The following is a 6,389-nucleotide window of genomic DNA, read 5'->3' on the forward strand; positions in this document are numbered from 1 at the left end:
ACAAGTGGTCGGACCACAGGTCGGAACGACTGCGAGCGCTGCTCATTGGACAACTGACGGCCTTGAGCCTCGTCCAGGTCATTCGTAATGACGTTGTGATCGTATCGATCTTCCTCGTCATACCGCGACGATAGCGGTGGCGCATCGCGCAGCGAGCGAATCGGATTCGAACGTTCAGAGAACGGATGCGGTGTCCGCAGGTCTCTTCTTGTTTGAGATTGCGCCGTTGAGCGGCTAGACCTCACAGAGGAAGCTGGGGAAGACGCGGCACCAGTGTGCGACCTTGGAGAGGTTGGGTTGGAGTGATCCTCACTACCCATGGGCTCGTCGTAATCGACTTTGCCCTCTTCGAGTTCCGAGAACAGAACATCGTTCCCTCTGGGCGGCGCCCGCGGCTCTGACGAGCTTTGAGCTTTGCTCTCTTCTTGTTGACGGCTCATGGAGCGTTGACCGTGGCGACGGCGATACTCTTGGTGGTACTGTGCCACCGAAAGAGACGAAGATGCTCTTGGAGCAGTTGCGGAGCGCAGTTGGGGGTCTGGGACCGACGAGGCAGGGGCGGCGCGACGCGCTGGAGACGTTAAGAGGTGGGCCGGAGTGGAAGTGCCAGGCATCAAGGATGCGAACGCGTTTGTGAGCTCGTGGAGCTGCAGAACGCAGAGGTGAGGTCTAGTGACCCCCGTCGTCTTGACAAGACGTGACCTCGCTGAGGAAAGTTCGAGAACGGTATGTTCTCATCTTAGTGAGGGAGAGTGTAACGGGGTTACATGGTGTGGAACACACGGGGGTACGAAGTACTCGGAGAGTTAACAAACTCTCAGTACATAAGTTGGAGAGTTAACAAGGTCTCTCAGTACGTTGGCTGAAAGCCACACGTTATGCATTTGATTAGGTTTAACTATGCTAAATAGTTAAAGAGATACATTTACCCCTAGGCGGCTTGGCCGCAATAATAGTAAATATAACACTTCTGGTTTTGAAGCATAAAAGTTAAGGTATTAACTTTGAGCCCTGGTCTTGGGCTGTAAGTGTCCTTTGGATGAGGAACTTAGTATTAGTGACTCTTTGAGTCGAGCGTCTTCCTCTGACGCTAAAGCTACGGCAGCCCCGCTGCAGAAGCGTACTAAACCACGATATTATACGGGTCTACATGAGACTTTGGAATGGTAAGTGGTTAAGTACAAGAAGCCAAGACTTACTGGGGTAAATAACGCTCACAAAGCATGCGACACCAAGAAGGACTTAAATTTGTGGTCACCTCATCTCCAACAAACCATGCCACTCTGCCGCGTAGCGGCGGCGAACGGCTAGTCTACCCCATCTAGTGGAGTCGTGTCTGTCCGTCAGTCCGTCCGTTACGGGCCTGTTTGTTAGCATGAACCTTTCCCCACGCATGGCTACACTCCACCTGTTCAGTACTATAATGTCCCATCCTTTCGACTGCACCTATCTTTATGACTCGGCTTGACTATGCAGAAATTGCACTATTAGCCATGAATAGGGTTAATAAATGTAATGCAAACACGCGCATTCTACTGGCTGCCGAGCGCAGCGAAGGCGGCCGCAATTGGCTAAAATCGCATTATGTAGTGTACAAAATGTATGTGGTCTACACATCGTACTTCTCTCATTTTCAACTGCGGACTGTCACTCCACGCAAAGGGCGCTGCCTGTGTGCGCGTTAACTGACATTAGTAGAAGGAGCGGATAAGCATCACGTACTAGATCGTCGTAGGAGCTGTTGAAAAATTAGTAGGCCCTGGTAACCTATATTTTGGCTTAAATTGGAACTTTAGTACTTATTGGTCATAATACGATTTGTTTTAGCTTCATAGTACTTTCGTAGTACTTTTCCTAAGTACTGTTTTGCTATGTACTATTCTTAATATGTTTCATATTATTGTTTGCAGACGTTTGTAAAGTTAGTAGTAATACACAAAACAAATTTAGTAGCGCTAGAAAAATAAACGCATTTTACAACTTATACAATTTACATTAAAACATTGTGTTATACGATAAAGATACACAGTTTATTACTTATAGTAAAGATTTGAAAACATTTAAAATGTGAAGATAATGGCTTCCACCATCCCACAATCCGACCCCACATAACCATGTACACCACTCCGCCGCTAAAAAAAAAGATCAAGTTCCTTGGTATTAGCGCGCGTAGTGTGCGACCTTAAGAGATTATGCGCACTTTCCAACACGATATGTAGCGTACATCAAACAAAATGGAAACAGCGTTTGCGATTGAAACAGCGCGGAGGTACGTGATTAAACGAGAACACGAAACGCAGAGGAACACCGAGCCAGACTATGTACACGATGCAATAGAAGGAACAACACAAAGCACGGAAGGTCGTGGACGATAAAAGGGGAATGAACCAATACAGGCCATAAAAAATGTATACGAAGCACGAACCATGAGAGCAAACTCGCAGCCATGATAAACACGGAAGGACATGAAATGAAGGAAGCGGATGACGGATGAAATAATGACACCTTACATGCTGAGAACCACGGGTCACGAAAGAGCACACACGTTTGAAGCCACGGAAGAACACGTAGAGTGAGCGAAAAGGAATTGCTCCGTACCACTTTGGGTGAGCAACGGAGCACGGTCTACGAACCAAACATGAAGCCGCAGTAGACCATAAACGAGAGATCACCGAGCATTGGAACACGATAATAGGGTAGAATCGGAGCACTTTGGGGAGCGCGATACTACCGTAGCTAGCGAAAGCAAGGGCGACAGACCAAAGTCGACGCCACGATATAGCGCGATAGCATGGACTATGGGCCAACTATTAAACAATGATAGAACATGCAGCCACTGGATTTATAGACGGGAATTCACCGAGCCTCGGAGCACGATGCCAGTGTAGAACCTGAGCACACCGAGCCACGGAGGGCAGTAGTACATTAGAACTCGATTGCAGGGTCGGCGGGCCAGCCACAAAATACACGGGGGGGGACGACCAAGATTGCAAACCGTGAAGCGCGATGTCATTGTAGTACGCGATAACACGGGCAATGCAGGTGCACTACGCGAGCACAATGCCATAGACAACATTACCACACCGCGATTACACGCATGATAAAGCGGTCGATGGAATCCCACGAGGGGAGCACGATACACGGGCTACGGAATAACTCGACTACGTGGAGACACCAACCCACGAAATATCACCCTTCGTCTAGAATACAGGCGATGGGAGGCCGACGCCCCCGAAATACTATATACCACGAAACCGGTGCAACCCACGTAAATGTTTGAGAGCAGAGAATAGTTAGCTATCAGGAAAGAGGCCGAACTAATGTGTATGAGCCCAAAAGAGAGGGCTCATACCCACTAAGCAGCGTGAACCACGGGTGAGCAGGGAACCACGAAGCCAGAAAGAGCACGGAAGAGCATGGGCCGTTGGCGAACACAACTTCCAAACTGTAGTACGCTCCAAACCACAATATTATATGGGGCCGGATGCGACTACGGACATGTAAGTGGTTAAGTACACGAAGCCAAGCTCACAAAGCACGCGACACCAAAAAAGCACTTAAATTTGCGGACACCTCATCTCCAGCAAACCATGCCACTCCGCCGCGTAGCGGCGGCGGCCGGCTAGTAACAGCACATACGACAGTGATCTAAGTAGCGTTTGCAATATTGTTTCGCGTCATGCCGTGGAGCTTTTTCAGCAACAACACGAACAGGCAATTAAGAACAAATTTATCTGCAAGGTATGGCGATGCAGTTTGACGCCGGTATAGCCAGAATGCAGACTGTCAGTGGCAGGTGCCGCTGATGGCTAATCTTGTGGTTATTGAGCACTGGTGACCAGTCTGGTCAGAGTAAAAATAATATTCTGATTAAAAAAATGCGAGCATGTTGAGATTTGCAAAAAAATGCTTTTACTGAAAGGGGGCAGGCCAATAATTGGGATGCCCCTTAATTATTAGTGTAAATTTGCTAAATACGGAATCCGGTAGCCCCTCGAATAAAAAATCAAGGCGGTTTGGATAATAACCGTCACTGTATGCGTGTATTACGGATTCATCCATATCGAGAAAGTCACCAACACAACGGTTTCGATTGACAGCGTCGACTCTAACCTGTCGTAGTAGAAGTGGTCGAATCGGCTGGCGCTTTCTTGTCGAACGCCATCTTGTAAGCGCCGTACGCGGCCAAACCGACACTAACACCTAGGGTAATCTTGGCGAACTGGCGCAGGCGAGGCCAGGATTTGGGGTTCTTCTTTACAGTATCCGCAATTTTAGCTGACACTAAGGCCGTAGATTTGTCACTTAGTGCCTTGCCTTCCTTCTGAGAAAACCCAAGGATGTATCTCATGGTATGAGCTTCGTCTCCCCTGGCCTCCTTCACCATAGCCGTTCACCTTTGCCACTTCATCATCAGTGAGTTTCGCACTGGCCTTCGCGAGAGAAGCGAGATCGAGAGCTTTCTTCATTGCAGCTTCATCTCCTTTTTTTTTAGCAGCAGTGACCACCTTCGCCGCTTTCTTCAGCAAAACGTCATCAACTTGACCGGAGACAAATTGAGTAGCGGTTTCAGCAACTTTTTTTTTCGTTAAGACGGCGACCGATAGTATTGTCATCAGCCATCGCGTAACTGGAGCAGCATGCGGCCAAGATGCCCACGAGCAAGACAGTGAATCGCATTATTTCGTCTTCTGCCAGGGGATGCTATTGCCGAGTGAGTGGAATCGAAAATGATGATGAAAGCCTTACTGTATTTACGGTCTCCCCGAAACATTCAAATCCTGAAAAGAAAAGGCGCGATTGCAAGATATATGCTGGCGTCACATCATCTTCATACTTCACGATTTGTCTGTAGTGTTTGAAGATGATGTGACGCCAGGTAACGAACCCTTCCGTAGTCATAGCGCCGGAAACCAGCATTTTTTCCCCGGCTAAGGGTATTCCGGTCGTGGGGTGCCTCAGCCAAATTTAAATTGCACGCTAACAGAAGCAATTCTTGCATTTGCGGACCGCCGGGCTCTCCCTTTTTCTTGTTTTGTTAGTATCAGACTATTGTGTTGCTGATCTCACTCAAAACCCTCCCACATTCTTCAATTGAGCCAGTGCCACCGAGATGCCAGTCGAGCTTAAGTCTGCATGCGTCCGATCTGATGTCGGTGACGAAACTGCGGAGCCCACCTGATGAATACGTGTTCGACAAGCCCACCAATTAATTTTTCTGTGGGTTCGAAGTGGTGACAAAAGTAAAGTAGATTACCGGTACGGGTGACGCCCCCCCCCCGAGATCTAATTAGCACTCTCGTACCAGGGTTAGAGAACAAAGCGAACGAGAGCGAAACAGCGCACGGTCGAGGTGAGGTTTGAGTCTTCGTAAATGATGCGGAATGGTGGAAGCAACTATGATTCTCGATTTTAGACCGATGCTCATATTATTAGGATTACCTTGGGTTTCTCTAGTTTATATTTATAATGTTCTATGTATCGAATTCTTCATCTGACAAAATAGCAACATAAGCTTAATCCGTTTTGCACTAATAACATGGTGTGTTTATCTATTTTCGATGCTGCATTTTAATCCGAAGTTTTATCATGAAGGGTCATACAGCAATTATAGCGAGCTGTTTCTATTGCTACTAAAGAAGTAGTAAAACGCCTCGCACTCATATAACAGTGACACTATCCGACGGTTCCGCCGTCTCGAGTGTCCAACAGTCGACAATCACTTCATAGAAGTAACGTTATCGATTTTTTCCTGCCTTCGACAGCCTTTGCCCTAGATAATCAGTTTCATCCGTGCACTAAGATTTCATACTCCGCTAAAATTTCCTTGGTGACCCCGATCGGAGTTCCGCCAATTTTTGTGTGTTTACTAAGGATTCAATCAGAATTCAGATTTTTCCACTCTGACCGGGGTGATATTTCGGGAGATGAATGATCATTTTGTCGTTGTTTGTCGTACCATTTCTCAATTCTGACGGAAATCATAAGGCGCTTCGCCACGGCTGGATTAAAGTTCCAGAATGTTAATCAGATAACGCACTATCAAAGCTTCATCGTCACTACAGTATTAGAAAGAGCTAAAAGTAATTGTCGCTCAGCGAAAAATCTGTACGGGGAAGCTTCGCCGATGGAGAACTCCTTAAGAAGGAGTCCTTATACATATACCGGTACTTGAGTAATCAATACCGCACGTTAGGACGTGTAAAAATGTAGCTGTTCATTCACGGGCAAAGCGCATTTGGGTGCAGCATACGATATTGACCTAACTCTAAATTTGGGAGCCTCGAGCTCCCTTATTATTAATAATAGTTTTTCCCGTGAAACGCCCCATCACCAGACGCGTCCACTTGGTGACCCCTCTATTAATATAACTACTCTTTAAAAAGTCA

This window comes from Phytophthora infestans, genomic scaffold (genome assembly GCF_000142945.1).
Source record: "Phytophthora infestans T30-4 supercont1.36 genomic scaffold, whole genome shotgun sequence".
In the NCBI taxonomy this organism is placed as follows: Eukaryota; Oomycota; class Peronosporomycetes; order Peronosporales; family Peronosporaceae; genus Phytophthora; species Phytophthora infestans.